Source organism: Caretta caretta, chromosome 8 (assembly GCF_965140235.1).
Source record: "Caretta caretta isolate rCarCar2 chromosome 8, rCarCar1.hap1, whole genome shotgun sequence".
Classification (NCBI taxonomy): domain Eukaryota; kingdom Metazoa; phylum Chordata; order Testudines; family Cheloniidae; genus Caretta; species Caretta caretta.
This window is the reverse complement of record NC_134213.1, coordinates 13,360,995-13,381,940: the sequence shown is the minus strand read 5'-3', so window position 1 is coordinate 13,381,940 and position 20,946 is coordinate 13,360,995. Positions and strand designations below refer to the sequence as shown.

Here is a 20,946-nt window from a genome sequence, read left to right as displayed (position 1 = left end):
GTTAATGTGGGTTTTTTAAAAAAATCCAAGTAAATGTGAGTTTGCAAACTGATGCGAATTAACTTGGCCTGACTTTTAAAGCTATATAAACACACACACACACACACACTATATAGGTATATGGATGGAAGCAGCAAGCTCCACCCATCTGCACTGAAGGTAAAAAAAAATAAAGTGCTCTCAGTTCCACCTGTGTTGAATCAACTGAACACATCAATGGAGATGCTCTAAACGATATAAAAGAGAAAATCGAGTGCTCCTACATGAGGGACCCATTGACCTTATGTAATTACACTAAGCTTCAGATGCACTTAGGGGCACGTTACCAGAAGTGCACTTTTCCAATTTTTTCTGTAGTTTTAAATTCGTATAATCATAGGATTTTTTTCCAACTTTTCTCCAGTGACCTGATCTGGAAACTCACTGGACTGCAACGTGTAAAGACAATGGGTGTATTCATCAGAGTAAACACTACATTCATTAGTGAGGTCTGGACTCAGCAAAATTCTTATGCACGTACCTATCTTAAAGCATGAGAGTAGGTTAGGGTTGCTAGGTATCCGGTTTTCAACCAGAACGCCTGGTCAAAAAGGTACCCTGGCAGCTCTGGTCAACACCACTGACCGGACCGTTAGAAGTCCGGTTGGCAGCGCAGCAGGGCTAAGGCAGGCTCCCTTGCCCGCCATGGCTCCGTGTGACTCCCAGAAGCAATGGCATGTCCCCCCTTCGGCTCCTACGCGTAGGGGAAGCCATGGGGCTCCGCATGCTGGCCCCACCCCAAAGTACTGGCTTTGCATCTCCCATTGGCCAGCAACCGTGGCCAGTGGGAGCTGTGGGGGCAGCACCTGTGGATGGGGCAACATGCAGAACCACCTGACCACACCTCCATGTAGGAGGCAGAAGGGGGACTTGCCGCTACTTCCAGAAGCTGCCTAAGGTAAGCACCACCCGGATCCTGCACTCCTGACCCCCTCCCATGCCCCAATCCCTGGCCTCAGCCCTGATCCTCCTCCCGCCCTCCAAAACCCTCAGTCCCAGCCCAGAGGCAACCGCCTCCACCCCAACCCCCTCATCCCCAGCCCCACCCTAGAGCCCCCTCCCTCAGCCCCAGCCCAGAGCCCCCTCCCACACCCCCATGCCCTAACCCCACGCCCCAGCCCAGAGCCCTCTCCCACACCATGAGCCCTTCATTTCTGGCCCCACCCTGGAACCCACACCCCCAGCCCAGAGCCTATACCCCCTCCCACACCCCAACCCCCACCTCAGCCTGGAGCCCCCTCCCATACTCCGAACCCCTCAGCTCCAGCCTGGAGTCCCTTCCTGTACCCCAAAGCCTTCATCCCTGGCCCTATACTAGAGCCCATACCCCAGGCCAGAGCCCTCACCCCCTCCCGCATCCCAAGCCACCAACATAGCCCAGAACCCTCTCCTGCACTTTGAACTCCTCATTTCTGGCTGCACCCTCTGCTGAAGCCCTCACCCCTAACCCCTGAGCTAGCCCGATGAAAATGATCAAGTGAGTGAGGTTGGGGAGAGCGAGCGACAGAGCAGGAAGATGGAGTGAGCGGGGGTTGGAACCAGGGTGTTCGGTTTTGTGTGAATAGAAAGTTGGCAACCCTGAGTAGGCCCATTGAAATCGATGAAGTAGACGTTTAAGTGTTTGCAGGACTGCACCCTATGAGACTTCTGTTTCACTGCAACCAATTAAAAAGAGAATCATAGAAATTAGAGATACCAAAGACCTATTTTGTTTATCTGATCCTGATTACTGCCTCCACAGGATTATTTCCAGGTTTCTAGTGTTTTTTCCTAACTCGTTCAAAGTGGATACAGCCTAAGAACTTCTAAACTCTGAGGGGGCAGGGGGACTTTATTGTATTTCATTGAATTAATGTATTGTATTTATTCAATGATATTAAAGATGTGGTGACCTTTTGAAGCCTACATTGAACCTTCTAGAATGTTCCTGAATAGATTTTCAGAGCACCCTAACCTTCCCATCCAAAACTCTTACTCCTGTGCATACTTTTAAAATTGTGAATAATCCCATTGACTCCAAAGCACATGCTGAACCTAAGGGCCTGATCCAATGCACACTGAAATTGGTAAAAAGCTTCCCATTGACTTCAGTCAGCTTTAGATCAGAACCTAAGTACACTATACAAACGATGTCCTAAAGCATTTACAATTTAACTGGATTAAAATGCAACCTTAAAAGGGCCACACAAAAGGAAAACCACATATTAGAAACAGCAAGATTAAAAACAGCCCATTACTGATCATGATCAAATCATAAAACATTGAGTCCCATCACAGCATCTCCAGAGTCCCAGCTGGTTGATGTTATGTCATGAATGGATCTAACAGCCAGTTTAAAAAAAACTACAGACAACAGCTATAACGTATATAGTTTACTCCTGAACTATTTTGGAATCAAGTACATAGAATGGAGGGGAAGGGGGGGGGGGATAGATCCTTTGGAGTAGAACCTTGGAATATCCTTCCCCTTGAAAATATTTTGCAACTGCGTCCACTTGAAAACTGGAGTATTCTAGAGGCAAATCATAAGGGGCCAGATTCTCAATGGGTGTTAGGATATAGATATTCAGGCCTGTCGGTAAAGGCCTATACTCGAAGAATTTAGGTGTATTCTTATCACTTGGCTAGTTATAGAGGTATAAAAGAAAGAATCAAAATCACTGTCTGCTGGTGTAAGGGCCTTCTCTTACTGTGACAGTCTGAGGCCCTGTTCTTAGGCTAAGGCCTTTGGCTAAGCAGCAGAGGCAGCCATAAGCTAGGAAGCGAACAGTCACATCCTCCCATTCCAAACTAGTCACATTGAAATAAGGTGCTATTGGGCTGTTAGGAATACAATCCTGTCCTGATAGTGCCTATCACCTCCAGAGAAAGGGAAGTGCCTAGAAAATGTAAAAGGAATCTTAGTTTGATAGCATCCTGTCTGGCAAGAACTCACTTATCAATAGCTGGGATGTGAAATCCTCACTTCTGTATCGTCTTGTCATTATAGTTCCCACTTTGCTATTGTTTGTCTGTATAATCTCTGTCTGGTTCCGTGATTGTTCCTGTCTGCTGTATAATTAATTTTGCTGGGTGTAAACTAATTAAGGTGGTGGGATATAATTGGTTACATAATCATGTTACAATACGTTAGGATTGGTTAGTTAAATTTCAGGAAAATGATTGGTTAAGGTATAGCTAAGCAGAACTCAAGTTTTACTATATAGTCTGCAGTCAATCAGGAAGTGAGTGGGTGGGTGTGTGTGTGTGGGAATGGGGACAAGGAAATTGGAATCATGTTTTGATGAGGGCAGGACTGGGAACAGGGACACAGGTGTAAGGCTCTGTGGTGTCAGAGCTGGGAAGGAGGATACGAAGGAAGGAAACTGGAATCATGCTTGCTGGAAGTTCACCCCAATAAACATCAAATTGTTTGCACCTTTGGACTTCGAGTATTGTTGCTCTCTGTTCATGCGAGCAGGACCAGGGAAGTAAGTGGGTGAAGGAATAAGCCCCCTAACAATGGGTATATACCAGTGTCACCTCACTTAATTCAGCAGAGTGCACCAAGTTCAGATGTGACCCTTTGGGCACAATTCTCCTTACCCTTTATCTGGTGTCAATTAGGTGTAAACTTCATAGATATCACTGGGATTATACTAGTTTTACTCAGGGTAAGTAAGAGGAGAATCAGGCTCTTGCTCTTCAGAAGGAGCATTATGAATTATGAGACCGAGACAAGTCATTCCCAGCAAGGATAGTTTAGCATGATCCAGAGACACTGGGAACCTTCCCTTATTTCCTCTTTCAATCTGAACAGGACTCCAAAACACTAGTTTGCTGCTGACCTTGGCTTCTGTCAATTGATGCACTCATCTTCCTTGTGAAGTTACTTCACCACATTCACCGTTGCACTGCTAGTCATTTTCCCAAAGCATTTCCCTGAGACACTCAAGTTGTGTCATTTTTTGAAAGAATTGTTTCTCACTAGATCTTTACAGGTGATGTATCATTGCTGATCAAGCCACACCCAGCCTCCTGTGGCTCTTTTGAAAGCAGTTGCCCTGCTCATTCGTTACAAAGTCAAGTTAATTCAGGCAATCTTCCTAATCCATGGCCTTGCACACCCAATTGTGATATTTCATGTGATATTTCCCTGTAATAATGACTTCACCCTTTGAAGATGCAGATAAAGGACACCGAGACATTTTTGGTAATTAGTGTTCTAGCAAGATTCAACAATCCCTTTCTGTAGCAGAAATGAGCAATGCTACTCAAGCAATATAATCTGTCACTCCACAGCAGTTGAGGGCTAATCAGCATTTCCATTCAAATCCCTTTTTTCTCAAATGGCTTTGTTAGGGAAAAAGGGTTCCCCTCCCGTCTAGGGTTAGGAGGGTAGCCTTCCCTGGACTTCTGTATTAGCCAAACAAAACACAGAGTCTTGGCTCTTTGATAAAGTGAGGCACTTTATTGCTAGCAAATACGACAGCTGAAGGGCTCACCAATTCCTTTTCAGAGGAAAATGGTGAAGCCCCGAACAAAGAACAGGGATGAGCTTTTATAGCTTGGTTCAACATACATTGTGATATCTCTTCCAGTTCGAACCAGTTAACCCAGTCTGTTTGAAGTTCTGGGGTAGGTACGAGCATGGAGGCTTATCTGTATAAGGAATTCTCTTCCCAAAAGCAGGGAGTGCAGGTTACACACAGTTCACATTCTTTCTATCCATAAACAAAGTAGAAAGGACAGATAAGCATAGAAAAAAGACAGCAGCGTAGCTTTACATGATTATAGGGTCGTTTTCTGGGGTTTTTTCCTATCAGCTTCATTCTTAGATGTAAAAACATTGACTGATTTTCTTCTCCTTTAGGATTATCATCTAGTTGCTAAAGCAGGGAATGGGAAACAAATGTTCTAATTTCAGTTCAGATGCTCATTCTGTGTGATCTGGGTCAGGTCCCCTAGCCTCTCCATACTTCATTTTTCCATGTGTAGAATTGGGGTGGTAATTAGATCTGGTTCACATTTTTCAGAAAAAAAAATGCAGATTTGGCTACACCAAAACGTTTTGTGAATGTGGCAATTTCACCAAATGGTTTCAGCAGGAAAAAAAGTCTGAAGACAATTAAGAGGTTTTGTTTTGATTTTTCAGTCTGAAATTACTTGGTTTCAAAATTTCTTTCAATTTTATTTAAAAATTCAAAAAACCAAATACTTGAAATCTAAACCTAATCTAAAATTGTTGAACCTGAAACAATTTTTCTTTTTTACACTTTTAGAATTGCGAAGCGAACCAAAAATCTCATCATTCACACAACTCTAATAGAGATAGTGGCTTCACAGCACTGTGGAGATAAAATGCTTGGATTTCATCACAGGAAAGATGCTTCATACATAACAATTCTTTTAACAAAAAAAATTCTCAAGTCTGACTTTATTTTAATATGAGAAAGAGTTAGACATAAGCTCATCAAACTGCATATTGAACTCTTACAACTTCAAAAAAAAATATTACAGGTAATGTTTGCTGGTAATTAGCCCATGGATAGATGTGTTTCTAAAGAAACGCATTCAGGGTTCTAGTCTCCCCCCCAGAACATAATCCTAGTCCCATTCAAATCAATAGCAAACGTCCATTAACTTCAGTAGTGCCTCAATATCCATGAGCATTAGGAGACACTATATGCATATATTCTGTAAAGTCACAGCTTTCCAAAAGTGCTTAAGTGACTTAGCAGCACAAGTCTTACTGGCTTTGTGGGCCTTGTGTTCCTAGTCACTTAAAAATCCCACCCTATGCCTTTAAAGTATCTGGTTTAAATTAACAAAAGCTGAAAAATCTGAATTAATTCTCAAAAATGTCCAGAAATTACACACAATCACCACCACCTTCATGTACAGAAAAAAGCTGTATGAATGTTCAAAGCTTCAGCCTGCAAGATATTTTGGTTTAGCCAGTGATATCGCCAACTGAATCTCCAATCTCTAATTCCTGCAACAGCCTAGGCTTTATTTTTTTAAATATTTACTAGGTCCTGATCCTGTCATTGACAGAGGCAGGCAGAGTACTGTATCTGCAGAACAGAACTCCACTGTTGTCAGCTGGGCCCTGGGCAGGAGCTCCTGTTCACCCATGTGCAGGATTGTGGTTTAGGTGCTAACATGCTTCGCTAAGATTCAACAGGATCACAGCCTAAAGGGATATGACTGCAATCCACAAAGCACTTTCATGTGCCTGAACACTGTAGCTGTTTTAATCCTCTCATTCACAGGCTTCAGATCAATGGGCCCGGTCTCACATGCCTCATTTATTCCCCAATGAGTAAACTGAGAAACTCAAATCTCTTACTAATTTAAACTAACCTTTTAAACATGTGTGCTGGTTTATGAGTCAAAGACAGCCAGCAGCCAGAAAAATCCATTACAAACTTTCTGGTAATTGACAGCAGCACTGTAGAGAGATTCATACAATTCTTAAGGACATTTTGTAGCTGAAATTTTGATGTAAATTCCTCTCATCTCCCTCTTCTACAACCAGCTTCTTGGTTGCCCTTTCCTCCTGGAAAGACACTCCACATGAACACACGAATAAGTCCATTATTCCCTAGTGTAAATACTTTTTCAAATAATTCTTATCACACAGTGGCAGCTCTTGGTTTCCACGGGTGCCTTTATTCAGATGATTCCTCCCTTACAACTTGTGTCTTGAGAGGCAATGAGGAAGACATTACCATCTTCAACCTCTTACAAGTTTAGGTTAGAACTGTTTGAAAATGGACATTTCCTGATATAAAGTAGCCATTTTCCACTAAAAAAACAAAAAAAAACCCTACCTTTTGATGGAAAATTTTCCAACAACAAAAAAAATAGGCTGTCATTGAAAATCCAAATATTTTTCTAACATTTTCATTGCCAGAAACCAAACCATTCTGGTTAAACTCAAAAGTTCCCGCAGATAATTTTTTAAATGAAAACGGAAAAAAGAGTCACCTTTTTTACAGTCAAAAACCAAAACATTTCCTGACCAGCTCTAGTTGAGTCCCATAGTGAGTTACAAGCGTGAGTTATTTCAATGATACGCGCATTACCAGACTACTAATATATAGTCTCCACTTACACAAATTCTAAACTCCCAATGGGTCCTCCCTAGCAGTTCTGACCCATTCGGCTTTCCCTCCCAGCCATGTCCCAGAAGTAGAGAAGTCCTGAACTAAATGCTTTCAGATGCCTAAGCAGACTGAGCATAGTGCACTTGTTTGATAAGAAGTATTGTGCCTTCTATCACTAATGTCTGGGTGCTTGCTAGTCACGCTGAAAATAATGCATAGGTCAAACAGAACAGTGAGGTATATTCTGATATACAACTGCTGAAGAGGTAGCAGAGTGAAAAGAAGAGCAAGAGTTAGAGGTAAATTACATGATTCTGTAAATAATTCCTCTCCCACCCACCACTTCTTGTTTGGCCAATTACAACAACAAGATCAGGTTTGCATGCAAGGGGGCAGGGGTTGGGGGAAGAGGGAAAAATAAAACAGCTAGTGCAAATAGATTGATATCGAAGCTAGCTACGCAAGGATACTTGTAGGCATGTGCTAAAACTACAAGAACTTTGCCCAGGTGTACTATTGAAAACATGGTCTCTAAAAACAAACAGGCAAATTAGAGAAAATTCAAGAAGTCTCTTAGGAATTCTCAGTCTAACTTTACTTCTGTAAATTACAAAGGACACCATGGCTAATAAGATAAAGACCTGGGGGGCGCACTATAAGAACGGGGTGGGGGGAAATGAATGAGTGATGGCTAGCATGAAGAGCAGCCCTGTTTGCTCTTCACCACCAAAAGGCAGCTAGCTACTGCACAATACCACCTACATTTAGAGGTTCTTGTCCTAACACCATGAGCCCAGTTCCCATCAGTTTCAATAGGAGTTTTACACATGCTGCAGCAGCAGCTAGAGTTTTAAAATTCCACGTGTCCTGCAGGATCTGTATTGCCTGGCAGGGTGAACTCCACTGCATAGCACAGTTCCTGTAAAATGGAAAAAAAATTGCTCCTTTTTCCTCACCAGACAGGTAGCAATCTCCTGATAATAGCACCACTGAAACAAGACAAACTATAGACCACCACTGGTAAATTCCTCCCACATTTTAACAACAAAATATAAAATACCATTCCAGACCTCCAGATTTTGTGGCTGTCCAAAAAAGCACAATACTTTTAAAACTGAACTAGGAAATATATTTCAAAAGCTAGGAATTTAAGAATTATGGCATTATGACCGAATTCACTGGAATATGCCAAAAAGGATCATTTAACCTATTTGATAGCTGTAGTTACTGAACACAGTGTATTACAATCAGCATGATTCGCTGCATATCCCATCTGCCCCACCCCAACACAAATTCCCATGTTTAGAGTCTTCTGATAGGACACAACACAGCTTTGTTTTCCCAAACATTTGCCTGAGAGAGATTGCTGGGGAAGAGTTTTAGTTCTTTGAAACAAGCCTGGCTATTCCGACAGCTACCTCTGAACTGATCCTTTTTATTGAGATTGTTGCAAATTAGTGGTATGTCCTTTTCACAGCCACCAATGGGAGAATTTAAAAAGGTCACGCCTTAAGTCAACCCGAGTGCCTAACAAAGCAAAGTAAGCACGTGAAGTTATTGTTCTAGCTTCCCCCCCCCACCCCTTCTCTGAATTAGTCATATACCTTCCCAGGTTCTAATTTAATGATAGATAACCGTCACCTCTCCTGTCCCATGCCTCCTTCCCTGGACATAGACATCTTTGTAGAGCCGGACTAGAGTGGGGGGGTGCAGTCAGATTCATAGATATTTAGGTCAGAAGGGACCGTTATGATCATTTAGTCCGACCTCCTGCACAATGCAGGCCACAGAATTTCACCCACCACTCCTGCAAAAAACCTCACAGTCCTCCAGCTGTAAGTCTTAGGGAGGCAGTTCCTTCTCCTTGTGGGCAGAACAACTGTCCAGAATAAGACAGACAAAAAATAATTCTGAAGCCCACAAAACACTCCAGGGCTCACCCTGCTGTAATCCGCAAGGCAAAATGGCAAAATAGTCTCTATGGAACGGCTCTGGGCTCCTGACCCATGTGTCTGAGGGGCGCACAGGCCGAGCGCCCTGGGCTTCGAGAAGGAGAAAAAAAAAAGATAATCCCTCTACCTCTGCAGGGGGTCCAGGCAATAGAGGGTTCTCAGCAGCTTTCCTGATAAGCAGGCCCTGCTCTGTGGAGCTAAGGAGGCTCTGTGTTCTCGCTCTGCTTCCCTCCGAGTGTGACCCCTGCACTGGACTTGGATTCCCCCCCTTTATTATTAATTATTAATAATTATTATTATTATTAAAGAAACCTACCCCACTCCAGACTTTCCAGGTCTCACAGGTGCACTGGATTGGGACAAATTGTGCCCAGAGGATCTCTTTAACCCCTTTCTGACTGAGGTGGGAACCTGCCCCACCACACCATCCAGCAAACATATTTAGGCATCATTCTGGACAGCTCAACAAAAACCTCTGCAAAATGTACAGTGGTGGTCAAAAAGAGAAAAAATGGTTAGAAGGAATAAGAAATATCAAACTATATACCGAAAAACATTTGATGTCATTGCGTAACCCAGTGATGTACCCTTATCTGGAATACCGTCTTCGGTTCTGGTTAGCTTATCTCAGAGATGATTAGCAGAATAAAATGGGTTTCAGAGACTGCCAACAAAAATGATTAGAGGTATGTACATGAGGAGAGACTGAAAGAAACTCTTTAGTTTAGAGAAGTGAGCTGAGTAAATGGGAACATAACAGACATTATTGAATGATACACCCTCTCATAATACCAGAACAAGGGGACATTAAATGAAACTGGACAGGAATCAATTTAAAGATGATAAAAGGAAATGCATCTCTACCTTTATACTGTTCACAATCAATTTGTGAGAACTCATTGCCACAAGATACCACTGTGGCCAAAAGCTTAGTAGGATTAGTGAAAGATTAAACATGATGACATCCACAGCTATATTAGACAACACACACATATTTTACAAGGATATAAACCCTCATGGTTCAAGGCAGAAACCAACCACCACTTTGTGGCAGGCTATTCCACAACTGTATAGTATGTGGTTTCTAGAACATCCCTCTGAAAACACTAGAACTGGCCATATTACATTAGAAAGACCACTGGTTTGATCCAGTATGGCAAATCCTATTGTCCTATGTGTAACTCATCAAATTATGTCTAAAATTAGACTGCACTCTTTGGAAAAGAGAGACTAAAACCAATATTTTCAGAAGTGGGTACCTAATGTTAGGGACCTAAGACTATTTTGGCACCTCAATAGAAAAAACTAAATTTTCCATGAACACTGTCCATTGACTTCAAACATATCTGCTTTATTTCATGGGGGGGGGGGGCTGCCAGACCCAGACAATTACTGTAGTTCTTTTGTTAAACACGATTCTGCTGCCATTCCTTGACCACAAAGCGAATCTCCCTCCCCAGACTGCACAAAGCCCCCTCTCTCTCTGCTTCCGTCTACATTCAATATCATCTCCTGGTGTCCCTCATCCCAGCCCGAACGGGCACTCCTCCAATGAAGACTGACTTGATGCTATTTTGATCTCCTCCTGCAAACAGCTTTGACCCCTGACTCTGCAACTCACACCATGTCTGCAACATCCTCCCTGACCCTGTGCACCCCCATTTGTTTCCTAAAAGGGAAATTATGAGGAGGGCTTTAATCAGCTTGCTTTCCAAACAGATTTTCACCCCCACTCTTCCCTAAATCCCGCAAAGTTTTCCCTTGACACCACTTCAGTAAGCAGCAGCACTGGAACTAACATGAACCACACAGTATGTAATAAGCTTCTCTCATTATCTACACTTTTGTAAGTCATCCTTCCTTTTCCCCCACTCCTATTCATTCCCTGTTTATTGGCTTTCCTTGCAGATTTATGTCTAATTTAGATTATAAAATCAAGACAAGAGGACTATAATTTTTTAAATTGTCCATAAAGTGCTACGCACAGCTAATGTGCCGTATGAGAAACATACATAATTAAAAATACTAATTAATGTCACCCTCCTCGGTAAGAGGAAAGCCAGACAGATACCATTTCTTTATCTGCACAGTTAGAGTCTGTTATGCTCATTGGATTAATTTTCTTCAAGCACAGATACTACTACTGCTGCTATTATGAACACACGGACAAGTGCAGGTTCCACTTCAGTTCACACACTACTGCCTCACCCTAAAACAGTAAGTCCCACTTAGTCCATCTAATCCACTACGAGAACTTCAAAGGTTTGATATTATTTGCTTCCCTTCCCTCTTGCAGCAATGATACGATCAACAATTAATCAACTCTAGCTATAAACAAACAATACATTTTATTGGGAATTAAAAACAAAATTTAGTGGATTTTTGCACACTTTTTCAACATGCTGTAGTACTTAAGACAGACATACTGGGCTTGATTATATATCAGGCTAGGTCTACACTACCCTGCCTGTGTCAGGATAGCTGTGCTGGAAAACCCCCTTGTGTAGACGCAGCATAGACTGAAAGAAGGCGTTTGTCCACAAGCATAGGAACACCACTTCCCCAAACAGCGGTAGCTGTTTTGACAGAACCACTCCCCACGCTCCTGACCAACACAGTTATGCCGATATAAGTTTTCAGTGGAGACCAAACCTGCGTTATATAGATGTAATGCCAGAGTAGCTACTTTTAAGGCCTTGTCGGCATTAGAAAATGGTACCATTTTAACTCATGGAACGCTTTGGGGAGGGTGATTCTGCGCCAGGCAATGCTGGCTGGCTGGCTGTCCACCAGGGTCTGCAGAGGGACTCTACCCTCCTGATTCTGTTCCTGCAGTTCAACCAGACGCCTCAACATGTCTGATTGGTCCCTCATAATGCACCGCACACTCATGCTCATGGGAAGCTTTTCTGCTCTTCATGTCCTTGTCTAACTTCTCAGACAGAGAAATCCTCCACCCTCTCAGCTCTGTGTCTGCTGTCCCGGACGCGTTCATTATCTCAATGAACAAGTCCTCCTGCGTTCTTTTTTCTCTTCCTTGTAATCAGCGAAAGTCTGCTTTCAGGTGTTGACACACCAAAGGACATATTTCCAGAGGTCAGTCATGGGAAAAAAGAAAGGGACCATTGTACATGCATAAATATTTCCATAGGAAGGCTGTTTTCATAAAAAAACACCTTATTACACTAGGTACAAGCCATAACAATCAGAATCCATAACCATTCACTGTGCCATTTTGCTGTTCTAGCCATGGTGAGTAGGCCCTCTCCCGAGTCATGGGTGACCACACTTTTAATGAGTTTAGGGCAGGCTCACGTTGGGAGCAGAAGTAGCTAGGTGAACAATCACCCCTCCCCATAGCACCACGGGAAGCTGTTTACGAACGGGATGGTGGGGGGACGTTTTCACTCCCAAATTGTGGAATCTCTTGTCTGGGGCCCCAGTCCCCTATCAGCCACTTAAAATACTTGCTGACCCATGCCGAGCACAGTAAAGGTATATTAGACGCCGCATGGTTTGGCAATCCGAAATGTGGGGGGGGGGCGGATCCTACATGCTCTAAAAGCACTTTTAATGAGAACTTCCCCCATATCCGCTAGGCGACCTTATGTGATATCAGTTTCCTGAGGGTAACAGAGGCAAAAAGGAAGGAGATGCTGCAAGCGTCTGTGCATAAACCTGGCCCTTATGTTGCTATCCTGTGTACCACAATGATGCCAGCCGAATTAATTCAGGAGTTGCATGGCAAAGTGTCCTACCATGGTGGAAGAAATAAGACTGCCCTGCCCAGAAACCTTCTGTAAAGGATTGCAGAATACCTCCATGAAAGTTTACTAGAGATCTCCATGGAGGATTCCCGGGCTATCCCAGTCCACCTAAACAGTCTTTTCCAGGGGCCACCCTCTGCGTAGCTGGAGCGGCCTCTTATAACCACAGAGCTACAGCACCTCCCTTTTTCTTCATACTAGACATACAATACCATCGAATATGCGTGCCTGCTAAAGTTTAACTGGACTTGGATTGTAACAGTACACTCACGAGAGGTGCCTTCCCCAGCATCACTGTCAGCCACCATGATGTCCTGCAATCCACAGGGCTCCAGCGTTAAAAATATTTCCTGGCTCCTGAGGAGACTGGATCCACTGCTCGCCTGTCTCCCATTCTCAACCACCATATAGTCCTCCCTTTTGTCCCTAGACTCTCAAACCTGTGAGGTGTCCACATTGCTTGTGGGGGGGTACTGGTAGGGTCACCCCCGAGAATCACACGCAGCTTGTTGTAGAGCCAGTACGTGTGGGGCTCAGCACCAGAACGACTGTTCGCCAGGTACACCTGGCAAAGTTTTTATTTTCACACAACACTGCTGTGTGTCCCTCGTGTAGCCCTTCTCGCCCATTCCACGAGCGATCTTTGCATAGATGTCAGCGTTTCTTCTGCTGGATCGGAGCTCTGCCTGCACAGACTCTTCTCCCCACACAACAATGAGATCCACCACCTCCTGTGCAGGCCAGTCTGGCGCACATTTGGGGCGTGTAATCTCCACGATTAGCTGTGCTCAAGCTCGCACGCTCGCAATGCTGATCAAACAGGAAATGGGAAATCAAAAATTCCAGGGGCTTTAGCAGGGGAGGGGCTGTTTCCTGTGTACCTGGCTGCAGTGCAGCAGAATTGAGAATGATCTCCAGAGTAGTCACAGATGAGCATTATGGAACACCACCTGAAGGCCAATTACATTTAATTACACAATGCTGCATCACCTCACAGTGAACCCATGAAAATCGAATTAATCACTGTGTCTCTTGCAGAGGTGGATTATAGAAGTCAACATTAGAGGCGACTTAGGTCAGCGTAAAGAACCCAGTAGTGTAGACACATACATTAAGAGGTCGACTTAAGGCAGCTTCCTTCAACCTAACTCTGTAGTGCAGACCAGGCCTGTGACAGAGACGCAATTGGGAGAAGACAAAAACCAGCAAGGGGAGCCAAAGAAAAGCTGCTGCAGAAAGAAAGAGAAAGAAAACTGAAGTGGAGCAAAACTGACTGACCAGGAGCTGAATAGAAACAGCGATTAAAGAAGGATACTAAAAGATGTATAAAGCAGCAGCGATTTTAAAGGGATGCCAACGGATTTATGAAGTACGTTTGCCATTTAATATGTGTAGGCTTGAAATGTTTGTGTGTTTTAAATGTATTTCACTTATGTAAAACAAAATATAATTTAAGAACTGCTGTCTGCGATTTGTTGCAAACTGTCCACTTGTCCCAAATCGTTTTGCTTAAAATCATTTAAACTATATGCTATTGCGGTTTGTATGCTCTTTAACTTGCAATAAGGGATGTGTCTCTCAGGGACTGCATGTTTGGTTCAGAATTTTTACGATCTACAGTATTAGGGATTATTAGTTACACATTAATAAAAGATACTTTGTTTTGGAAAGAATACTGCCTATGTCAATTACTTTAATCGGAAGGTTATATCCATCTCCTTTAGTGTTTTCCTTAACAAACACAGAAACTTTTACCTCAGGAAGAACAGCTTAGGGGGCAAGAGGCAGATTATAACAGCATCCCAAAATCCAATTTTTGGTGTAATGCTACCATATTTAGGAATCAGATCAGATAGGATCCTTTTCTTAGAGAGAGATGACATGAGTAACAGATCTCCTGCCATTCATCCTGTGTATTTCTCACAGAGAAAGTTTTCAGTCATCTGTTCTGAAGTTTAGATTAGCGTCAGTTTGCAACTGGAGTAATGCAATGTAGACGAATACAAAAAACTCCCAAACAAATTGCATCCCGAACGAATGGGTTGTAGATGCCAATGGAGCACTAAGACTGTGAAAGACAACAAAATATGCATTATTTGGATTTTTTCCCCCCATGTACATGAAAAACCACTCTAGTTCCATTATTAATGCACTTCTGTTTCATTTGTCAAGACTTTCACAAAAGCGAGATCAAAAAAGAAAACCTCCAGCTTTTTTATGATAATGTTGGTAAGTCTGTGCCATGGAAGATTAGGCTGCATGCTGTGCTTCTTTCCAACAAATCCCTCCCCATCGTTTTAGATTATTTTAAGTCAAAATGAGGGGGAAATGAGCTATTTAGAGCATTAGTAAACAAACAAAGACCTCTTACTACTGAATCTTTACCCTCAAATTTATGCCGCTTTTAGATTTTGCTTTAAATGAAGATTAAAGTCCCTTTAGCCTACCAACTTTGCTGCGGGTGCTTTTGACACTTTTGCTCATTCATACAACCATTTATTTTCCATTCCCATTTTTGTTTTCAATTTGAGGGAGGAAAAATGTATTTTTATCAGTTTAGAGAGTTTTGGTAAATTGATTTTTCCCCTATATGGAGAGTTCACAGACAGAAATATTAATATAGATTAACCTCATCTATTGGTTTGAGTTTCCAAATTCTCCCTATACTTTCAGAAACTCTTTCACAACACCCCTCATATTACAGATGTTTGTACAGGGCCTAGTCCAATCAGGGCTCAATCCTGGGCCTCTAGGCACTACTGTAATAGAAATAAATAAGTACACAGAGGGACAGAGTGGGTGACTTGCCACATATAACAGAGCCAGTATTAGGGCTTGGGAGCTCCTGGCTGCCTGTCCTGTACTCCTACTTCAGGACCGCACTGCCTCTTTGGAACAGTTTATTAATTACCATTCCCTACAGTAAGATCTAAGGGCTTGTCTAGATGGCACAGCAAGGTGCAGTAGAGGGGTGTGATTTCTAAAGCACCCCAACATGCTGTGCACTACCTGGCCCATGCAGACCCTGCTGGCACACACTAAAAAGTTCCCTAGCGTCTGCTGACGTAGTCCTGATTCAAACAGCACTACATTAAAGAGCTCTTGGGAACTTTCAGTGCATGCCAGCAGGGTCTATACAGACCAGTTGTGGCAAAAATGTCAGAGGCCCTGACATGCAATTTCTGCTCTACTAGTCCTCATTCCCTCCCTTTGAATTACTGTTTTTGCCTTTAGGGGAGGCTACAGCTTGCTCTCCTTTTACCAGCACCCGTATGGATCACCACAAGTAGGATCTTTCGTTCTACTTCCAATCCAACACCCATTGGATAGACTCCGATTGACTTCAGGCATCGGATAGGTCCTTACCTGAGTGAAAACTCAACATGTTCTGTACTTAAAATTTCATGAGTGTTGAGGCTCAAATGGGAATCAAACAGATCTGGATGAAATGTGTTATATTTTGGCACTGACTTAAGTTAATAAAATTCATGAATATCCTTGGAATATTGTATGCATTTTTCTCCCCCAAACAAAGGCCAGTTTCCTCTAATATAACCCAAACGTATGCCTGGTAACATGTAACATTCTATATGTGACCCTTAAGTTCCTTGAAATAAACCAGTGAACAGCATCTTGTGAGTTTGTTCTCAGGATGACTGAGCTCTGAAAAAAGCCAACCCCTCCAGGGTATACGGCATTTATTTGATTAGTGCTTGGACAATAGTTAAAAATATTAAATCACATTCCCAAAAGATTATTATTAATACTGAAAAATATAGAAACCTATTAAGGGATATGGCTGCAGTTCAGAAAACCATCCCTATTCAGGACAGCACTTTTGCACATTTAATTTTGAGCAGTGCTTAAGTGCTTTCCTGAATAGGAATGGCCTTTAGCACATGCTTAATTGCTTCCTTGAACTGGGATTTAGTGTTCGTTAGAATTATCAGGAGATATGCACCCAAATCACTGCATCAGGATGCAAATCCTCTACACCTCTCTGGCTTAAATTCTTCCCTCTAAATAATACAATGTCCAGAAAGACAAGAGTAGTGCAAAGTATTTTGCAAAATTGTAAATCACCGTAAAAACTCCTTTGTGATTTTGCCCTATTAGAGTAATTCATCAATCTATTCCTTTAAAAAGTAACTAATAGAGATAGATTAGATAGTCAGACATGATACACAAAGAATAAGAGTCCATTATTAATAAGTTTCCAATATATTATAATTTTATATGATTGATTAGAAAGTCCATTTTACTCTAACACCTTTTTTAAAGGCTTCTCAAAATCAGTTCAAGATTAAAACGTTAAAGGAAGCTTAATCTGTTTTAAAGGCAACTTTGAGTAGCATTAGATTCTGGAGCACTTGAAATTGCTGAAGGTACTTTGTACAACACCGTATTTAGTATCACTATGTCCCAACATGTGAATAACGTAGCTGAAGTCGACGTACTTAGATCTACTCACCGCAATGTCTTCACTATAGTGAGTCAACTGCTGCCGCTCCCCCGTTGACTCTACCTGCGCCTCTCGTGGGGGTGGATTATAGGAACAGTCGACAGGAGAGCGCTCAGGGGTCAATTTATTGCGTCTAGACTAGATGCAATAATTCAATCCCTGCTGGATCGATGGCTGCCCGCCGATTCAGCGGGTAGTGTAGACATACTGTAGGTGATCTCAAGTGCCACTAGATGGGACAGGTTTCAGAGTAACAGCCATGTTAGTCTGTATTCACAAAAAGAAAAGGAGTACTTGTGGCACCTTAGAGACTAACCAATTTATTTGAGCATAAGCTTTCGTGAGCTCACGAAAGCTTATGCTCAAATAAATTGGTTAGATGGGACAGAGCACCACACCCAGGAGGATCCCTGAACAGGATCAACTCAACAATGCACTGCAATAAAACTGCTATGGGCCTGATTCAAAGCCTAATGAAGTCAAAGGGAAGCTTCCCAAGAGACTTTGGATTGAACCCTATATGTAATATACATGTATATATATTGCCATTTAATCTCAGACAAACCACTTCTAACATTCACCCTTCCAATCACCTTCATCCTTCTAGCCAGTACGGGAAGTGACAATGCTCCCTCCTGATCCTCCACTCACTGCAGAGCTCCATTTGTATCTTCTAAATGACACATGATCTCATCAGCTGGCAGTAATCTGACAATGTCCCTTGGCCAAAATTCAAATGAGCAGTTTGTTTAGTTCCCCCCTCTATTCAACCCATTCTGGGAGCTGAGCCTGCAGTAAGTTGCAAGATGATAGGAAATGGATCTTCTTGATTGTCAGGTAGCTGCACATCCATACATACCACCCAAGGCTATTCTAGAAAATGAGTTCATGTTTCAAGTTATGAAATTAATATATTGGCAATGGAATAAGCTATTTCCTTGTTTATTGTCTTCCACATCAGTTCTATTGCCAGAGGTCTGTCATCTTAACACTGAGAAAATTAACTTGGAAGAATTTAAAGTAGCACACAGTTTGGTTGTTGGCGGCCAGTAAAGGATCTTTTCCCCAAGTTGCAACAACGTGACGGACACACAAGAGTAAATATGGACTGAGAGTACAAGGACTCTGGGCTGCTTCCACAACTTAAGACTGTTTCCTTATACAAGTCTATGCATTCTTGGCTACAGACTACCTTATTCATGTCTTATGTGCATTAAAGCAAGGAAATCTGGAAGTAATACAGAACTGAATCGTTAAGTCGGGGGGTGGGGGGGACGACACACTCTTTTTCAGAAGGACACGAATTACATCTTCTCTATTACAAACTTTGCAAGAAGAGAAAATGATAATTTGGCCAATATGCCTCTCTCAATAACAAAAGAGACCAAAGCTATTGCTGAGCACTGGAGCTTTTCAGAAGTTTTTTGTCAGCATAATTTTTCAATGGAAAATGCAGTTTCTGCCTAATTGAATTTTTCCTTGGGAAAATTCCAATGTTGACAACTTTTTTTATTTTTCTATGAGGAAAACAAAAACAGGTTGGTTTGACCTGATTTGAAATATTTTTATTTGAACTGACCTGAAACATTTCATTTTGAGGCAGGTCAACTTTGAAGTGTATTTCCCCATTCTGACACACTGCCTTTTGGGAAAGGCATGTTGCCTCCATTCTCCTTTATGGGCCAAGATTTCTGGTCAGACCAGATTTCCCACGATGCAATGCTGTCCCTTCTCATTAAGTGCCGTGCTGCATCATGGGAAAGGTAGTCTGGCCAGGGAGCCCAACCGAAGGGGAAAGCTCTTGGCACAATACCAGAGAATAGCTGCATGGACTTGTGTCGGAGGAAGCGGTGCTGGTCAGCACTCCTCCTAGAAGAGTAGCCATCTCCCTGAGCCCTGGAATGGTTCTAGTTGGTTTTATGGGACCTCTTCCTTGCCACACCAAAAGAAGGCAAACCACTCCTTTGCTTCTTGGAGAAAACACCAGCTCCTGAGCACAGACCAGCACCACTTACCGGATCCAAAGGCAACTGGTGATCAGCCAAGGGCCTTGTTACCAAAGTGGGCCTCATGGTCTACTCCAGAAAGTGCTACTTCAATCACAAGTCTCTCACCACCGGAGTCTTCTTGGTGAATGACTTGCAGATAGAGCACCTCTCTTCAATGTGTCCCTTTCTAAAACCCTCCAAGCACCTCACGTGGGGGACACTGTTGGGGGATAGCCACCCTACATGACAGAACGCTTGAACCCTGGTGAGGGCATCATACAGGCAGCCAACTACTCTATCAGCACTAAACTAACCCGAAACCTAAGGTACTGCTACTACCATAGACAAAAAGAGTTCCCCGGGAGGGAGAAGAGTGTAAAGTGAAGACCACACACAACTCCAACTGTAGCCACAAATGGTGAGAAGGAACTGAGGAGGTCTGGGTGGGGTCGCCCTTGTACAGCTGGGGAGAGGTTATGGTCACAAAATATGGTCACTTCTTGTATGGTCCTGTTAGGCAAAGTTCTCTGGCAAAGCTACATAGGAGGAGACACACGTGCATCTACTCAAAGGAGAACACAATATTTTCCCAGCCTTTACAGGCTAATGAGAGTAGTGTGGCTCTTGCCACCCCCCTAAGCAAATAATCCATGGCTGCTTTCTCCATCCCTTCTTTTATGTGGCTCTGAACACAGAATAGCCAACTTCTAGTCTCAGGACCTACATTTTTTAAAATTCTGTTTCAGGCCTAATTCACGGATGCAAAACAAGAAAGCACATATGTTGTTCTCATGTTCAACCGGTATCTGCACTTCTCTAGCAATTATATCCCTGACACCTGTACATTAAGTAATTTGCACAATATTATTGATTCATTCGAGAGACTGCAGGTAAAATTTTGTGACATCTGGCAAAACAAAAAACAAACCAACTTTCTTGCATAATAAATATGTCCAGTTACCTTATGAAGAATGTAAGGATGTTTATTTTAAACTGGTGAGGAGTAACACAATGCCAGCAGCAAATCCTCTGTGAAGGCGAGACATGTCATAACATCTTAAACAGGCAAACAAGAAATGAAACTTGGATTCATGTTTAAGCTCCGTGATATAAGCAGGACACAACCAAACGTATCAGTCCTCTCAACTATTCCAGTAGTTTCCAGGTACTTTAGTACTTCAGACATTGCTGCCCCAAGTGCCAAAGGCAAATACTTTCATTTTTGTTTCATGACATTTATGTCACTGCACAATTTAAGTTTATTGACAAATCCATTCTGCAGCTCGGTTCTGAAGTGATAAAAATATACCTTTGGTTTCTTTCCGACTGTACAAACTCACAGAATAGCTGTCAGTAACTAACAGAGGAGGCTTCATCATTTTTGTTTTTACAGTTTGCCCATATTTATTTAGAGATTTGAAGGACACCGTCAAAACTATCTGTGGGCAGATACAGACATTTTAACATAGTTGTCCAGATTCAGCCATGGTGTAACAATTTACTTATGCTTTTACCCAAGGGATGAATCTGGCCCACTATGAAGTTATTACATATCAATCCAAAAAGACCCCACCTCAGAATAAAGCTCAATATATTTCCCACAATCCTCCCTCCTCAGACAAAAGCCAGAATGAATAGATTCGCCTT

General features: G+C 42.6%; 1 protein-coding gene across 1 annotated transcript in view; it reads right to left on the bottom strand.

The window, feature by feature from the left end:
* FSTL4 (follistatin like 4) overlaps positions 1 to 20,946 on the bottom strand; it is an 865,477-nt gene that overhangs the window by 775,401 nt on the left and 69,130 nt on the right.